At 42.1% G+C, this 19,568-nt stretch overlaps 1 protein-coding gene across 5 annotated transcripts in view; it reads right to left on the minus strand.

Moving 5' to 3' along the window:
• ptprfb (protein tyrosine phosphatase receptor type Fb) overlaps window positions 1-19,568 on the minus strand; it is a 201,502-nt gene that overhangs the window by 144,507 nt on the left and 37,427 nt on the right. For 4 of the 5 annotated variants that reach the window (XM_053227633.1, XM_053227632.1, XM_053227631.1 and 1 more), the window contains exon 1: window positions 12,868-13,221. The exons of the other annotated variant lie outside the window; for it this stretch is intronic. The gene's annotated coding sequence lies outside the window, so the exon portion shown is untranslated. Of the gene's footprint in view, window positions 1-12,867; window positions 13,222-19,568 lie in introns of those variants that run through there. 5 annotated transcript variants of the gene reach the window in all.

A 19,568-nucleotide genomic window follows, 5' to 3' on the forward strand; every position in this document is an offset into this window, starting at 1 on the left:
TTCATCTATCTGACTCATTGTTGATTAACATTAAGTCCAAGCAGTAACTAGCTAATTCTGAGGCTACAAGCTAGCTAGCTTGAAGGTATTGAGTTTTTTTAAATAATGTGAACGCACAGTAACCATGGAAACGCATCAAAACAGTCCGGAATATCAACATTTTCCTCAGATATGTTGGTAAATTCCTCAGAAAAAAGACTATACTGCTAAAACTACACTTTATTTGCATTTAGCATCAACCGCTAACCCAATTTCGACCATATTGAGGTTGTACGTCCTTGTATATATAACAAAAAAGGAAAAAGATGGTATTAGGGATGGGGCGATATGACAAAATGATCATATTGTGATTTCCAAAGAGATTTCTACGATACACAAAATATCACAATCGTGATGTTTACATTTGCAATAACAATAACAAGGACACGCCCACAAACAAACAAACACACCCACATCGGAATACTGTTTTCCGTTAAACTTAACCATTTTTAAATGCAACAATGAGAGCGTAATTATATGTACCACAAACACAAATTAGTCAACAGCAGAAATATTGGCACCCTTAGTAACGATGAGTTTAAATAAAATTAATTAGCGTAATGTTACAATTATTGGCACCCTTGCGTTCAGTACCGAGTCTTCTCCTCTAATGCTTGATTTGATGTCTCTCTCTGTCTTATCTAGAGTTTATCTCCAGATCCTCCATGGTTCTGGGGTTCTAGGGGTCTGGGGTTCTAGAGCCTCACTTTTAGACTCTTCAGCTAATTAAACAAGTTTTCTGGAAAACTGACGAATCTCGTCATACGAGTCGAGAAGGTTTTTTGAGCGTATAAAACCGATCCAGACGCCTTCACATACACAACTAGGCGTTTAGTGATAACGTGATAACGTCTTTTGCGGGCACCTGACACCCGTCTCGCTCGCACGTTCTTTAATAATCACGTGCGCTCATCATGCGGTAAGTTCAAACACTTTCAATCCGTCCTCAGGCGACGTTTTGATCTGTATCTCATTATAAAATTCAGAGTGGGTGGCGTATAAAACTCGTCGCTCATCAGCGAGACGCTCTCTTGTACAAAACAATAGCGTGAGTGTGTAGTGCTGTAAACGATACTCGGCTCTTCCGCGGACCCGAGGAGGTGTTTGACGAGCTCGTTACTCGTGTCACGGCTGCACGGAGCCGAAAGGAATGTCGGAGATCCTCTGACAAGGCCACATGTGAAGTTTTTATGGCTCTGCAGACAAAAGAGCGCTTGTGTGTGATACGATAACAAAAACAACGCTGTACGAATGCGTCACGGAAGAGTGGCGGGAAAAAAACAGCCTCGGGTTATGATCTGCTCGACGATCACAAAAGTTCAGCAAGAGAACACACTGTAACGGAACACAAAAACACGCACACAAACACGCCCACGTTCACGCTACATCCGAGTTATTTTTCCGGTTAAACGTAATCGTGTGGAAATGCAATGACGAGAGCGGAATTACACGTACCGCAAATCCAGATTCATCAACTCTAGAATTATTGGCACCCTCACTAAACAAAAAAACAAAACAAAAAAACATTTATCACAATTATTAGCACCCAGGGTTCTAGGGTTCTAGAGTCCTAGGGTTCTAGATCCTCTCTTTTAGACTCTTCAGCTCCTTCCACAGATTTTCAACAGGTTTTCAGTCGCGACTCTGGGAAGCCCATGTCAAAAATTATTAGTTCATTTACTTCAGACAGTTTTTTTTTTCCATAAACCTTTTTTTAAACCTAATTTTTATTAACAAGGGTGCCAATAATTTTGGCTTTCACTTGTCATTTACGCATGAATGATTACTGCCAAAGAGGGTCATTAAAACTTTTGCAAGGGTTTGCTCTGAAACAGCTGAGAGATTGTGAGGGGGCGTGGCTTAGGATAGTTGAAGGGGCGTGGTTTAAGAGCGTTGAAGGGGCGTGGCTGGAAAAGGTCACGATGTCACGGTGATGTAAAATTATTTTATACAAGAAATTAACTTCAGAGACAAACACTTTATGGAAAAATCGACACGCAGAAGGACTTTAGTGTTTAAATTTTATATTAAAATTCTTATTATTTAATATTAAAATTCTGAAATTTCAAGCATCATTTTAAAAAAATTAAACACAAAAAATAATACATTTTAAATTTTGATATTTAATGCTAATATTACAGTTATTATTATTTAATATTAATGTTTTTATCACCAAATTTACAACTGAAATACAATAAATTCACTGTGAAACAGTCCAGAATGCTAAAAAAACTAAATAAAAAACAATAAATAAAATCTTTATATTTAACTTATTTAAATATTATAATTCTTATTATTGAAGTATTATAACTAAATTTACAACTCAAATCTAAAGGATTATTTTTTACTCTTTGTGTCGAAACAGTCTGGATTCCTAAAACATACCCTACTAATGAAATAAAAAATTTAAAAAATAAAATAAATTTTTAAAATAATAAATTTAAAAACTCCTTGATATTTAAATTTAATATTAAAGTTCTTTTTATTTAATAATAATGTTTTTAGAACCAATGACAAACACAACAGTCCGGATTGTTATTTTTAAAAAAATAAATTAATTATTTTTTGAATAAATGAATAATTGTTGTATTTTTTAATGGAAATTGATAGACTAAATAAATTGGTAGAATAAATTTTATTCTTTGGAATAAAATTTAGAGCGTGTCCTGGAAAATGATGGAATATCTTGAGATTTTTAGTAACTTTTATTAAGAACTGAACTGAATCCCGTCTTCATCTCATAAAGCCACAAGCTGACATTATTTATTTCTTAATTAGAAAAAAATGGTGCCGTTATTAAGTTATTCACTGAATAATTATTTTTGAGGACGAGGTGGAAGAAAGCCATCAGCGCTGCAGGATCTGGGAGAAATCATTTTTGATGAAATGATTATTGACGTTGGTACAGCGTGAGACGAGGCATAAACAGCTCGCACTAAAGTGTTTGTCTTTTTTCTTTTTTTTTTTTTAATTAACGAGCGCAGGAGGCTGGAAAAAGGCGGTCACAGGAACACGTCTGCTTGCCTTCCTCGCCGGAGGGAAAATATAGCGTTATGTGAGAAGTCATCAACACCGAGAACGACATGTTACAGCGCAGGGTGAGAAGAAGAACCGCAAAAAGAATTAAAGAGAGTCAAACGCAGCCTAAAGAAAGAACGAAAGAAAGAGAGAGATCTCTCTCGGGAAAGAAGAGTGATAGCTCTCACTTACAGGAGAGAAGTCACACCCGCGCTGCTCAGTTCGTCTGAACCAGTGAAACTCTGATCAACTTAAAGAGTGAAAGAAAGACTTCGTTTAAAAAACATTAGGCATAAAAAAAAATTTGTTATTGTGGATCTTTCACATTGTGGAGTACGCCGAAAACCCGACAGATTTCTCGTGTAGTGATAACAACTAATTAAAAAAACTTTTTAAAAAATTGCAAAAAAAAAAAACACACGCCTTCAATTTTTGCCCAGAATAAGAAACCTCTAAAAGCCACCCTGCTGAAGGATGCTGCCTACGTAGGGAGCCTAAGTAGTGACCCAAATGTCTCCAATAACAACACTGCACATGTTGAATACGGAAATATATAGGATTTATTATTTATTTATTGATTGATTGATTGATTTTTGTGCCTGTTTTTGGCTGATAAAATAAACAAATATAAATTTTAAAAAAAAACCTGTGCATTTCTCAAGTTCTCAAGAAAGCATGAAAGAGAGCACAAAAGAAAGAAAGAATGAAGGAAAGAAAGACAGTTACTAGACAGTTAAAGAAATTAAAAGAGAGAGAAAGAAAAAAGAAAGAAAGAAAGCAATAAAGAAAGAAAGAAAGAAAGAACAAAAATGAAAGAAAGAAAAAGAAAGAAAGAAAGAAAGAAAGATACACAGTTAAAGAAATAAGAAGAGAAAGAAAGAAAGAAAGAAGCAAAAAGAAAGAAAGGCTAGACAGTTAAAGAAATTGAAAGAGACAGATTTAGACAGACGAAAGCAAGAAAGAAAGAAAGAAAGAAAGGCTCGATAGTAGAGCAGTAGAAGTCCAGCTGTGGAAATGCGCGGCTGGGTTGGAGGTAATGGCTTGTTGGGGTTATGAGCCCCCGGCGCTGACGGCGTTCTGTGACGGCGTTCTGTGACGGCGTTCTGTGACGGCGCTGTGACTGCGTTCTGTGACGGCGCTCTGTGACGGCGCTCTGTGACGGCGCTCTGTGACGGCGCTGTGACGGCGTTCTGTGACGGCGCTCTGTGACGGCGCTCTGTGACGGCGCTCTGTGACGGCGCTGTGACGGCGTTCTGTGACGGCGCTGTGACGGCGCTGTGACGGCGCTCTGTGACGGCGCTCTGTGACGGCGTTCTGTGACGGCGCTCTGTGACGGCGCTGTGACGGCGCTGTGACGGCGTTCTGTGACGGCGCTGTGACGGCGTTCTGTGACGGCGCTCTGTGACGGCGTTCTGTGACGGCGTTCTGTGACGGCGTTCTGTGACGGCGCTGTGACGGCGCTGTGACGGCGTTCTGTGACGGCGTTCTGTGACGGCGCTGTGACGGCGTTCTGTGACGGCGTTCTGTGACGGTGCTGTGACGGCGCTGTGACGGCGTTCTGTGACGGCGCTGTGACGGCGTTCTGTGACGGCGCTGTGACTGCGTTCTGTGACGGCGCTGTGACGGCGTTCTGTGACTGCGTTCTGTGACGGTGCTCTGTGACGGCGCTGTGACGGCGTTCTGTGACGGCGCTGTGACGGTGTTCTGTGACTGCGTTCTGTGACGGCGTTCTGTGACGGCGCTGTGACGGTGTTCTGTGACTGCGTTCTGTGACGGCGTTCTGTGACGGCGCTGTGACGGCGTTCTGTGACGGCGCTGTGACGGCGTTCTGTGACTGCGTTCTGTGACGGCGTTCTGTGACGGCGCTGTGACTGCGTTCTGTGACGGCGCTGTGACGGCGTTCTGTGACTGCGTTCTGTGACGGCGCTCTGTGACGGCGCTGTGACGGCGTTCTGTGACGGCGCTGTGACGGTGTTCTGTGACTGCGTTCTGTGACGGCGTTCTGTGACGGCGTTCTGTGACGGCGCTGTGACGGTGTTCTGTGACTGCGTTCTGTGACGGCGTTCTGTGACGGCGTTCTGTGACTGCGTTCTGTGACGGCGCTGTGACGGTGTTCTGTGACTGCGTTCTGTGACGGCGTTCTGTGACGGCGCTGTGACTGCGTTCTGTGACGGCGCTGTGACGGCGCTGTGACGGTGTTCTGTGACTGCGTTCTGTGACGGCGTTCTGTGACGGCGCTGTGACTGCGTTCTGTGACGGCGCTGTGACTGCGTTCTGTGACGGCGCTGTGACTGCGTTCTGTGATGGCGTTCTGTGACGGCGCTGTGACTGCGTTCTGTGACGGCGCTGTGACTGCGTTCTGTGATGGCGTTCTGTGACGGCGCTGTGACTGCGTTCTGTGACGGCGTTCTGTGACGGCGCTGTGACTGCGTTCTGTGACTGCGTTCTGTGCGGGAGGATAATCCGAGGCCGTGTTTATGCTGCGGCGCGGCGGCTCTCAGCGCGTGTGGTGATAATCACATTACACTGCTTCTGTTCTGTAAAACATCTGGACGCGATCGCAGCTCGCGTGTTCGGCATCGCCGACAGCCGCACGTACAAAGCACTCGTGTTAACACGTCTTCCGCGTCCACTTTTATTCACGGCCGCGGCGTGATTAGCGCTAGTTTTCCCTGGGTTTTCACTAACGGGGAAACGTCGGATAAAAACGTGAGGTTTTTTAACCAGCTGCTGAAATTGCTCCTGAGCAGAAAGCGCTGTGACTCAGCGAGAGCGTGACGGGAAAATTAGCTCGACTTTCACATGAAAGGAGCAGCGAGATCAAAAAGAGCTCTGCTGCAAAGAAGAAATCAAAAAAACATCAGAATACGGAGCTCAGACCAGCGGCGGGTTTTTCCCCACAAACCGCAAACAGCCACGAAAGGCAGAGACGCGAAGAAAAAAAAAAAAAAAAAAGAGGTAAAGTTTTTATTTCCGGGGTGAAAGTGCCACGGACAAATCGCAGGATTGCGACAATATTGCGCAAAAAAATTAAAATAAATTATTTTGTAAATGAATCATTTCTTATATTTATTATTTCTCCACAACCACATATCAGGACTTTACGACATGCACTCAGAAATTCAAATTTTTTATTTTCATTTTTAACTAAACTACACAAGCAGAGTAAATAAAACAGCAAATAAAGGTTGGATTTAATTTGGCGATTTTTATGAAACTTACCAAAAACGATTTATGGAAAACAAAGAAAAAAAAAAAGAATTGAACAGAAAAGGAAGAGGAAGAATTAGACAGAGAAAGGAAAAGAAAGAAAAAAAGCAAAGAGAAGAAAGAAAGCTAGCAAGAAAGAAAGAAAGAATGAAAGGATTAGACAGAAGAAAGAAAGAAAGACAGAAAGAAAACAGTTAAAGAAATGAAAAGAGAAAAAATTAGACAGAAGAAAGAAGGAAAGAAAGAAAGTGGGAAAGAAATACAGAAAGAGAAAGAAAGAAAGAAAGAAAGAAAGAAAGGCCCTTTCACAGACTGCAGCGTAACGGTGTTTGCCAGAAAGACGGAAGTGTAACGTGATCCACTTCTGAGGAAAGAACACTGCGCTTAGAGGAAACACTTTTTCATGCCATTAGCACGTTCGCTGTAATCACGTTGCAACTGTGAGGCTTTTAAAGAATCTAAAAGAGGCTTAATATTGAAAACAAGTGGAGACTGCGCAGCGGGAGGAGAGCAGAGAGACGGAGAGATCGATACACGGCGGCCATTTTCATTCCATTACATCGACAAGAAGAGCCGCAGAACAGCAAGCTGAAAACCGCCGACATCCTCGCTAACGGCCGAGACGCTAACAGGAGGAGGAGGAGGGAGGGGGAGGAGGAAGAAGAGGAGGAAGAGGAGGGAGGAGGAAGAGGAGGAGGACAAGGAGGTTGCAGAGGAAGAAGACAAGGAGGAGGAGGAGGAAGAGAAAGATGAGAAGGAGAACGAAGAGGAGGAGGAGGAGGAAGAGAAAGATGAGAAGGAGGACGAAGAGGAGGAGGAGGAAGAGGAAAAGAAGGATGAGGAGGAGGAAGAGAAAGATGAGGAGGAGGAAGAGGAGAAGAAAGAGGAGAAGAAAGAGGAGGAAGAGAAAGAGGAGGAGGAGGAAGAGAAAGAGGAGGAGGAAGAGGATGAGGAAGAGAAAGAGGAGGAAGAGGAAGAGGAGGAGGAGAAAGAGGAGGAAGAGGAGGGAGGAGGAAGAGCAGGAGGACAAGGAGGTGGCAGAGGAGGAGGAAGAAAAGGAGGAGGAGGAGGAAGAGAAAGATGAGAAGGAGGATGAAGAGGAGGAGGAGGAAGAGGAAAAGAAAGATGAGGAGGAGGAAGAGAAAGATGAGGAGGAGGAAGAGGAGAAGAAAGAGGAGAAGAAAGAGGAGGAAGAGAAAGAGGAGGAGGAGGAAGAGAAAGAGGAGGAGGAAGAGGATGAGGAAGAGAAAGATAAGGAAGAGAAAGAGGAGGAAGAGAAAGAGGAAGAGGAGGAGGAGAAAGAGGAGGAAGAGGAGAAGGAGGAAGAGGAGGAAGAGAAAGATGAGGAGAAGGAAGTGGAGGAGGAGGAAGAGGAGGAAGAGGAGGAAGAGAAAGATGAGGAGAAGGAAGTGGAGGAGGAGGAAGAGGAGGAGGACTTCCGGATGTCATTAAAGCTTTATAACTGCTCACGAGCCTCGTGTCATCACCTGTCTCTCTCTCTCTCTCTCTCTCTCTCTCACACACACACACACACACATACAGAGAGTTTAAACACACAGAGAGACCGGGGTGCCAATATTTAATTTCAATATCTCAGTACAGAATTTATTCTTCTATCAGAGTTCGTCTAAAAAGAAAGGGAGTGAAAGAAGGAAAGACCAAGCAGAAAAAGTATAAAAAGGAAAGAAATAAACAGAAATGAAAAGAAAAGGCAAGAAAGCAAAAACTGAAAAACACGAAAGGGAAAGAAACAAAGAAAAAAAAACTAGAGAGAGAAGGAAAGAAAGAAACAAAGAAAGGAATGAAGAAAAAGGAATGAAAGAAAGAAAGTCAGACAGAAAGAAAGAAAAATGAAAGAAAGAAAAAGAAAAGAAAGATGATAAAAGAACAATAAAATCTGAGTCATGTCCAGTCAGATAAAGCACCAATCTTTCTTTCTTTCTCTTTCTTTCTTTCCTTTAGTTGTCTTCCCCACTTTTGTTCCCTCTATTTTTTCTTTCATTTTCTCACTCTCTTTATTTTTTTCTATTCTCCCCTTTTTCATTCCCTCTATATCTCTCCCTAGCTCTCATTGCCTTTCTTTTTTTCAATCTCTCTCTCTTTTCCTTTTCATATCTTTCTCTTTAATTTCCTTTTGTTGTTCTGCATCTCCTCAGCCCCCTCTCGCTCTTTCCCTCCCTCTCTCTTTGCCCATTTTCTGTTCTATATTCTTTCTTTTTCCATCTTTCTCTCCCCCGTCACAGCACCAGTTCTGCTCTGCACTTGCCAGAGTGCATTAGTGTGTCATACACACACACACACACACACACACACACACACACTGTTCAGTAATGCGGTGAGGTTCCCACGGCTGACGGAGTCTCAGTGACTCTGATGCTGTGTGTCAGTGCAGTCAACTGTGAACAGGAACACACACTCACACTCACACACTCACATACACACACACACACTCACAAACACACACACTCACACACACACACTCACAAACACACACACTCACACACACTCACAGAAGAGGAGGAAAAGCTTCACGGTCTGATCAACGCTTTGCACTGCAAAAACATGTCGATGTTTAATATTTAGATTACAATCGACTTTATTAAATTCTCTTTATAAACTCTTTAGAAAATAAAGAGATGTTTGTTTGGTTAACGTTTATGGAAGGAGTCTCCAGTGTCAGTGCTTTGTAACAGTCAGAGGTAAAGCTGTGACCTTAAATCTTCAGGACGGAGGAGTTTACGCTTCTTTGCGGTTTCTCGGTAACACGACGTGACGCTGCGATTTGCAACTCAAGTGAAAACAGGAACGTTAAATGTAGCTATAAATGGATAAATCTGTAATCGTTGGAAAATATCTGCGGTGTAAGAAGAATAAAACACTTCGTAGTGTCAGAGTGGTAACTGCAACTCCGCTTCATCACACCATCCTGTCGCTGATTATTTTCCTCTAACAGCACGACACACACAGTGTTTAATTCCTTACTGATGATATAATCGCAGTATTGTACGCATTACTGAGTTCGCAAAAACGTTTACGCAAGATACGAACGAAAAAAACTGACAGAAAAAGGAATAAAATGAGAAAGAATTATAAGATGCAAACACAAAAAAAAATGGAGAGAAAGGATAGAATAAAAGAATAAAAGAAAGAATAAGTAACAAAATGAAATAAAATGAAAAGTCAAATGGAAGGGTGAAAGAAAGAAAGAAAGAAAGAAAGAAAGAAAGAACAGACAAGGAATAAATAGAAAAAGAAAGAAGGAAAGAAAGAAAGAAAGAACAGACAAGGAATAAATAGAAAAAGAAAGAAAGAAAGAAAGAACAGACAAGGAATAAATAGAAAAAGAAAGAAAGAAAGAATACACTGGCAATGAATAAATAAAGAACAATGCAGAAAGAAAGAAAGAACAGACAAGGAATAAATAGAAAAAGAAAGAAGGAAAGAAAGAAAGAAAGAAAGAAAGAAAGAACAGACAAGGAATAAATAGAAAAAGAAAGAAAGAAAGAATAGACTGACAATGAATAAATAAAGAACAATGCAGAAAGAAAGAAAGAGCAGAAAACTGAAATGAAGAAAAAAAGAAAAAGAAACAAAAAAGTCAAGCGTACTTTGCAAACGTTTTTTCTACGACTCTGATGAATACCTGCGAAAGATTTACGAATAAATTTGTTCGTATCTAGCGTGATAAATGAGGAATATTACGATACATTGTAGAACTAATTACCTGCCCAAGCCTACGCTGTTCATATAATGAGACGTGTGTGTGTGTGTGTGTGTGTGTGTGTGTGTGTGTGTGTGTACAGAAAGCATGTACGGAAAGCAAAGCTGCTTAACTTGCGAAGACATTCACAACGTTAATCAGGCCGCGCTTCACCTCCACCTGGACTCGGAGAGAACGAATGCATCACGCTGGTAATGACTGTCCTCTCTCTCCTACTGGATCGCCTCCGAAGGCGAATTAGCCGACAGAACCCCGTTGCCGTAGAGACCTGCTCCGGCAGCGGCGAGGTTTGTAAAATCACGACGGGGTTACGAGGGAATAACGAGTGCGGCTCTAATCTACGGCTTTGGCGTGTAAACAAATTTCCAGGTCGCGTTGTTTAAGGGGATCTGTAGCCTCTGCTAGTGAAAAACAAATCCGAGTCGTTTATGTGGAGAAGGAGGAGGAGGAAGAGGAGGAGGAGGAGGAGGAGGAGTCGAGCTCTTGGGGGGCGGGGACGAAGCAGTTGGAGACGCGACTGTCACAACGTCGTAAACAGGAGGAATGCGAGGACTCGGGGCCATGACGCCGGAGGTCAAGAGTAACAGACGAGAGGTCAGCTCCGACACATAAAACCTGAAGAAAAAAAAACTTCTGTTTCACACCTGATTCGTTCAAAGCTTTAGAGGAACGATGCAGTGGCTCCTTTACCACTCTACGTTTCTTTATAACTCGACGTTCACGCTAGCGAGCGACAAAGCACCTAACTTACGTATAAATCCTAATGATTGGCTCGAACGATTCCTCGGACCAACCTTATGGTGCGTGTGGTCCGATGTTTCTTCAGTTCCCTGCTCACGATTTTTTGACTGTTTGACACAAAAAAAAAAAACGGAAGAAAAACATCACTGTGGCTCATGAATTTAAATGTGTATAGAGATGCTACGAAGAAAAATAAAGCTCGGAAAGAAGTAGCAGAGATCGTCGGTGCGTCTGGTAAGAGTGTGTAGCTAGTATTAGCTTTGCTGATCAAACAAAGATAGCGTGGAATTGAGCGAATAACACGTAAACATCAAACGAAGGATTTTCACACTATATAGTGCGCTGTTTAATTTGTGTTGAAATAGTTAACTTTATATATATATATATATATATATATATATATATATATATATATATATATGTAGTGACTACTGCTGCTCATCGGAATGCTGGACAGGCCACGCCTCCAACATACAAACCTCAAGCATCATTAATTACCTGTCTCTTAAAATAACAAGGATAAAACAAAAAAAAAAAACATTAAAAAAAGGAAGTATCTAAGTATTTCGAAGGTTTAACGTGACCGCGTCAAGTCGTCTTACCCAATCAGCCCAAACAGGAGCGACGTTCCGGAACGTTTTAGCTCATTTTCCGAGAACGAATTCCTGAACTTGACAGACGACTGGAGCGAGTGACGGATTAGTGTCAGGGCGATGACAGGAAAACGGACTGCGTCGTCATTACAGCGCAAAAACCGCGCTGTGGTTCAGGTCTGTGGTTTGGCCAGCTAATAGGAGCAAAGACATTTCAAAGGGACATTTGGGGAAAATAAAATAAATTGTTTTTAAATTATTTGTTTAAAAAATTTCCAGAATAATTTAAGAATCAGGCGGAAAGAGCGCAAATCATGAGCATGAATTTATTACGATCTTTTTTTTTCGTCTAGTACACGCTGACACGTTTTCTCCAGATCTGAAGTGAAGGTGGCGTGAGATTTGGAGGACTCGCTGGTGAATGATTAACAGAAGTGAGGGAGTGTGTGTGTGTGCGTGTGTGTGTGTGTGTGTGTGTGTGTGTGTAGAGAAAAACCTCCCAGAGTTTAACAAACCAAGACAGCCAGGTTACCTTTCACCTCGCTCTAAATACAACCTGCCAACATTCGACAGCTGATTGAAACACAGTAAAATTACACGGGGGAAAAAAATAAATAAAAGAAAGAAATAAAGCGCTCTCGTTTTTACGGTGACGCTGACAGTTGAGACGAGTTGAGCAATGAACCTGTTGTGCAACACCTGCCTCGTTCGTGGGGTTAAAACTCGTACAACGGAGCTGAAATGACTTTAACTTAACAGGCGCTTGTTTTCTGAGAGAGAAGGAGGAAAGAACGAGTACTAGCCGTCCTCACACCTCAGAGACGGTGTTTAACCAGACAGCTGAGCAATTACAGTCCTTCACCAATCAGCTCTCGAATTACAAAGACCACAAAACAGCCTTTTTTTTTTTACTACGGCTCAAAGAGAGAAGGAGACAGGAGGGGGGGGGAAGTCTTTCATTTTCTTCTGTCCTCTCTAATCAAGAAGCCCTGAAGCAGCGCTAAAAAACTTCCAAGCGTCAGAGACGACCCGACCAAAAAAAAAATAAAAATAAAAACGAGACGAGATCACCAAGGGAGATAAAGAACAACTGGAAAAACAGGCTCCTCACGGCGGGGCGTCTCACCTCAGCTGCGGCTTAGTGACAGAACAAACCCACGGTGGCACTTTATTTAAACTTAAAGTGCAGGATGACGGGGTGGGGGGGGTGGGGGGTTTCAGGGGGGTGCTGAGGGGGCAAAAACAAAAAAAACGCCAGGATGTGGGGAAAGAAAAGGACCCGGGCTTTAAAGAGGTTAAAACTATTGTTTTAAGCAAACGAGCCTGCATTGAAGGACAAAAGGAGTCTCGATAAGGCTCAACAAGTAGCACGAGCTCGAGGTCCAGATAAGAAAGTGGCAACTTTTACATTCTGAAACTTTTTCAGGTTGAAGGAACGGAAGGAAAAGAAAGAAAAAGTGACAAGATCCAAAAGTTCTCACGAACGTAAAAGCGAAGTGAAACGGTGCGACGCGACCAAGCAACAGGTGTAAAAACTTTACTCACCCATATCCTCGAACTGAAAGAAAGACTGGAAAACTGTAAAAAATGTCAAAAATGTAATCCTTAATCCGGAACTGTCTTTTTAAAAGTATTCCTGAAAAGTGCGCACGACGTCCACACGTTAAAATCCTTTCACGTTTTTACATCCAGGTAAAGAAATCCTCGTTAAATTCCACAAAAATGTCCACAAAAAAAGTTTCTTAATCCATTAAAACCTCGTGAGCAACACCTTTTTTTTTCCTTCTCGCTTTAATAAACGTTAAAGAAACGTCTCCTCTGAAATCCGCTGCTCTTTCTGAAAACAGTCCCTTCTGAGGACAAAGCTTCTTCACACTGTGGAGAGTGCCGGGGGACAGGAGTGAGCGTGGGCGGAGCCTAAACATGATGTCACACAAGGTGGGAATCGTATTGGGCCTGGGAAAAAGGGGGGCGGAGACACCACGGCACTCCTGAGCCACTGCCCAGAAGGTGTTTTCTCTCTTTTTTGTTTTTTTACTTACCTGTGTGTGAGGTACGTGTCTGCGTGCGTGACACGTGACACGCAGGAGATTTGGCGAAGTTTACACAGTGATTAGCAAACGTGGCACGTTTAAAGTTATGACACGATCACAGGAGGAAATTTAAACAAAAAATCTGAACATATGTGTCAGAAACTACAGCTATAAAATAAGCATTACTTTTCTTTTTTTTAAAATATAAAATTATTATTAATTAAAATGTTTAACAATAATTTTTTTTTTTTACAGAAAACAGAAAATTTAAAATTAATTTTTTACGTCCTTTAAATTCATTTTTAAAACCATGTAACGTGTATTTAATTGTGATATTTTAGTGCTTCTGTGCACAATAAAATTTACATTCCTTACGACAAAATGAAGAAGACAAAGAAAACTAATTTATAGCTAAATAGATAAAAAATAATAATAATAATAATAATAATAATAAATTCCTTTCTTTGTTACATCGCTTCTCCTAGAGTTTGTAGTCCAAGTGTTACTTTTTACTCTGATATAAACATGCGATGTAAACATGGAATGTAAACGTGAGATGTAATCAGGCTGTGTAAACGTGCGATGTAAACGTGCGATGTAAACGTGGAATGTAAACGTGAGATGTAAACGTGGAATGTAAACGTGAGATGTAAACGTGGAACGTAAAGGTGAGATGTAATCAGGCTGTGTAAATGTGCGATGTAAACGTCAGATGTAAACGTGGAATGTAAACGTGGGATGTAAACGTGAGATGTAAACGTGGAATGTAAATATGTGATGTAAACATAAGATATAAACGTTTGATGTAGTTGCAGGATGTAAACGTGCGATGTAAACATGAGATGTAAACGTGGAATGTAAACGTGTGATGTAATCAGGCTATGTAAATGTGCGATGTAAACGTGGGATGTAAATGTGCGATATAAACGTGAGATGTAAACGTGAGATGTAACTGTGATGTAAATGTGCGATGTAAATATGTGATGTAAACATAAGATATAAACGTTTGATGTAGTTGCACGATGTAAACGTGCGATGTAAACATGAGATGTAAACATGAGATGTAAATGTGGAATGTAAACGTGTGATGTAATCAGGCTGTGTAAATGTGCGATGTAAACGTGGGATGTAAATGTGCGATATAAACGTGGGATGTAAATGTGCGATGTAAACGTGAGATGTAAACGTGAGATGTAAACGTGAGATGTAAACGTGGGATGTAAATGTGCGATATAAACTTGAGATGTAAATGTGCGATGTAAACGTGAGATGTAAACGTGCGATGTAAACGTGGGATGTAAACGTGGAATGTAAACGTGTGATGTAATCAGGCTGTGTAAACGTGAGATGTAAACGTGGGATGTAAATGTGCGATGTAAACGTGGGATGTAAATGTGCGATGTAAATGTGTGATGTAAACATAAGATATAAACGTTTGATGTAGTTGCACGATGTAAAAGTGCGATGTAAACATGCGATGTAAATGTGTGAGTGCGCTCACTGTCACTGAAATAAAGTCTCAGGATGGAGAAGTGGGACAGTGAGAGAGTGTAACGTCCCTGCAGAGCCAAGACATGAACATTAGAGAAAGCTTTCTGGGGCATAAACACACACACACACGCTCACACACACTCACACACACACACACGCTCACACTCACACACACACTCACACACACCCTGCATCGTTCAATAATAAACACCTGCTCATGTACATAAAACCAAAATATTACAGATACACAGAAGTTTGAGAGGAAATGGATAAACAGATGCTATAGACAGACAGAAAGACAGACAGAGAGATGAAGGAGAAAAAATAATAAAGAATTTGTTGACAAACAGAGAGACAGTTAAAAGAAAGGAGAGACATGTCACTAAAGAGAAAGACGGACTGATAAAGAGATACAGAGATAGAGAGACAGACAGACAAACTAGCAAACAGAGAGACAGACAGACAGACAGACAGATAGATAGATAGATAGATAGATAGATATATGAATTAAAAATGGGTTGATAAACAGGTAGCTAGATGAATAGAGAGATAGGTAGCTACAGAGAAAGACAGATATTTGACATGATGGAAAGATGGAGAGACAGACAGACTTGATGGACAGCAGGACAGGCAGATAGACGGGTGGATAAAAAACTATCACAGAACGACAGAGAAATGGTTAAAAGGACAGACAGATAGACAGGTGGAGAGACAGACAGATAGAGAGAGAAACTGATAAAGAGACAGGCAGACAGATGAAGGGACAGAGAGACAGACAACAAGATAAATGGTGAGGCAGAGACAGACTGAGAGACAGACACACAGAGAGAAAAAGAAGAGAGAGACAGATGGAGAAACCAAAATGTTCAGACAGACAGGGATAGAGACAAACAGACAGAGAAAAACAGACAGACAGACAGATAGATAGAGAGGCAGAGAGATAGAGAAAAACAGACAGACAGACAGACAGACAGATAGAGAGAGACAGAGAGACACAGACAGAGAGAGAGAGAGAGAGAGAGAGAGACAGAGAGAGAGAGAGACAGACAGACAAAAACAGACAGAGAGAGACAGACAGACAGAGAAAGAGATAGAGAGACAGACAGACAGAGAGAGACAGAGAGACAGACAGGGATAGAGACAGACAGACATACAGAGAGACAGACAGACAGGGAGAGAGATAGAGAGACAGACAGATAGACAGAGAGAGACAGAGAGAGAGACAGAGAGAGAGAGACAGAGAGACAGACAGAGACAGACAGACAGAGACAGACAGCGAGACAGACAAACAGACAGATAGACAGAGACAGACGGAAATAGACAGAGAGACAGACAGACAGAGAGAGAGAGACAGAGAGGCAGACAGACAGAGAGAGAGAGAGACAGAGAGAGAGACAGAGAGAGAGAGGCAGAGAGAGAGAGACAGAGAGACAGACAAACAGACAGATAGACAGAGACAGACAGAGAAAAACAGAGAGACATACAGACAGGGAGAGAGACAGACAGACAGACAGACAGGTTGTACTGTGTACTATGAATACTGCAGTGAGTTAATCAATAATCCTAATAACTAAATGAATCATCTGTTAATGAGTAAAGACGCTGCTTTGAACCATGAGGAGTCCTACACACACACACACACACACACATACCCACACACAGCCACACCCAAACACAGCCATGTGACCTCACACACACACTCACACACACTCACACACACACACTCACACATGTAGGAAAGCAGAGACAAATATACAGACATAAAAGTGCAAACACAAACAGAGAGACAGACAGGTGGAAAGACAGGCATATAGAAAGACAGACAGGTATACATACAGACAGACAGATGAACAGTTAGACAGGTAAGTAAACAGACAGACATACAGATAGGTAAAAAAGACAGGTAGACAGACAGATAGACGGGTCTACAGATGGACAGATAGAGAGACAGACAGGTAGGTATGCAGACAGACAGACGAATGCTCAGGTAGACACAGACAGACAGACAGACACGAAGGTATAGAGACACAGACAGACGCTCAGGTATAAGAACAGACAGACAGGTAGGCATACAGACAGAGAGATGAGTGCTCAGATAGACAGGTGAGTATATAGACAGATAGAGATGTAGGTAGACAGACAGACAGGTGGGTGTAAAGACAGACAGACAGGTGGGTGTAAAGACAGACAGACACATTCACAGACAAGTGGAAAGGTGGAGAGACAGACAGGTAGAGGAACAAACTGACGTGTAATGATGTCTCCAGCAGTGAGTCAGTGAGACAGTGTGTGACAAAGAGGTGTGTGAGAAACACATGAGTACACACACTCGCTGATAAGAACACAGTAATCTGACCTTGGGTGTGTACAAGTGTGTGTGTGTGTGTGTGTGTGTGTGTGTGTGTGTGTGTGTGTGTGGTCACATGCTGGTGTGTGTGGAAATATCAGGAGGTAGAACGTGGCAGAGAGGAAACACACAGTGATTTTCTTGTTCGTTTTAAAAATGAAAAGCGCTCGACTCCGTGTTACGTTAATCCCAAGCGGTCGGGGGGGGGGGGGGGGCGGGGGGGGGGCAGAAGGGGGCGAAGGAGGGGGGCAAAGGAACGGGACGAGGGGCATCGGAACATGTCGGAGAACATGGAAGGGATTTTTTTTTTCCTGTCAGGATCGCGGCGGGGATTGACAGACCAGAGATGCATTTAGATAGAGCGATTATCAGGAGGAAATGAAGCGACGCGATTCACTTCAGAAAAGCGCCGCATCAGCTCCACAATCACAACTGAAGAGCACGAGGAAAGAAAAAACATCAACAACAACAACAACAACGCCGTGGTGGAGGAAGAGGGGAGGAGGGGAGGAGGGGTGCCAAAACTTATACTCACCGTGTGTGTGTGTGATAGACATTATATACACTGATCTGTACATTGCCACTCGTAAAACAACCTCATTCCCATTTACATCCAACCGGTTATCCATACATCTATTTATCCATCCACTCCTCCAACCATTTATCCCTCCATCCATCCATCTGTTCCTCCATCCAGCCAGTCAGCTAGCTTACTATCCATCCATCCATCCATCCATCAAACTACCCATCAGCCATCTAAACACCTAACCATCTATCTATCCATCTGTCTATCTATCTATCTATCTATCTATCTGCCAACTAATCATCCACCCATCCATCCATACAGCCAGCTAGATACCAGCCCTCTAACCATCCCTCCATATAGCTATCAGCCACCCATCCTTCCATCCTTCCATCCATCCATCTATCATGCTTTCTGCCATCAGATGGATGGATAAGTAGACAGTTCTATCTGTCATCTAATCGTTCATACACCCACTCATCCACCCATCCATCCATTCATTCCTACAGCTAACTATCTGACATCTCATCCTCTATCCATCTATTGCTCCATCCATCCATCTTCTATCTGGCTATCTATGTTCCATCAAGCCGATGTATATAACTATCAGCGGTCAAACCATCAAAACATCCATCCATCCACACTTCCAGCTATCATCTATCCATCCGTCAGCTATCTATCAGCTTTCAAACCATCAAAACATCCATCCATCCACACTTCCAGCTATCATCTATCCATCCGTCCATACATACAGCTATCTATCAACTGTCTAACCATCAAAACATCCATCCGTTTAGTCATTCATCTATCTGTCATCCATCCGTCCATCCTTTTAGCTATCTTTCATCCATCCAACTGATCCATCAATCCATCTATTCATCCATTCATCCATCCGAGGCTGACTTGAGATAATCCAGGACATGAAAGAACAGGGTTCTTCTTGAAATCTTGTACATAGAACCTTTAAGAGTTCTCCCAGAGGGACAACCCGAAGAACCCTTAAGAGTGCTAGATGGAATTTTTCCCAGGTTATTATTATTATTATTATTATTATTACTTCCCACATTTCTTTCTGGCCAGTCGTCATGGTAACTGTGATGAGTTTTGTTAGCCCTACTGAATAATCAGCAGGCTAACTAGCGCTCACCGACATTCACTTTAACGCGTTTCTGAAACACAATGTGCTGAACGTGTTCTCCTGCACGTAACCCACGATTACTGCGTGTTGAGGCGGAGCTCTCCGAGGACGGAATATCGGGATGGGAATATCGAGCAGAACGGACGCTGACTGAAGCGCTCGCTGATTTGCATGTTGTTTGTAAGACTTTGTGAGTCATTTGGATGGAAAAGGACCTTTAGGTATTCAAATGCAGGAAATCCTACAGGAGCTCAGAGCGAGAGTCGAGCGAAAACACGCCGAGTGAAAAACACACACCCTGGTCCAATTTCAACACGCAGAACGAGAAAGTTCACTAGGAATTATGGAAAAGACAGGATTTCACCACAGCACAACAAAAACCTGTAAAACTGGATGGAGTTTTAAGCTAAAGTCAGGTGTCAGGAACAGATTAGTGACCGTGACGAGGTGACAAAAGCCCAGGAAACGGTGAGGAATTAGCATAGCTAAGGAACAACAGCTACTTTAACGGTTAAAACACAACAACACAAACTACATGAACGGCTCAGTTAGTTATCAGTCTTTAACGTTAAAAGGGAAACTGAACCTGATGTTTCTGTAAAAAAATAAAAACAGGAAATCACAAAAGGGCTGGGCAAAAGAAAAATATAATATTAATATAGCGATAAACCGTTACAATACACGTTTCTGAAGTTTCATAAAAATTGTGCAGCC

Source organism: Pangasianodon hypophthalmus, chromosome 21 (assembly GCF_027358585.1).
Source record: "Pangasianodon hypophthalmus isolate fPanHyp1 chromosome 21, fPanHyp1.pri, whole genome shotgun sequence".
In the NCBI taxonomy this organism is placed as follows: Eukaryota; Metazoa; Chordata; class Actinopteri; order Siluriformes; family Pangasiidae; genus Pangasianodon; species Pangasianodon hypophthalmus.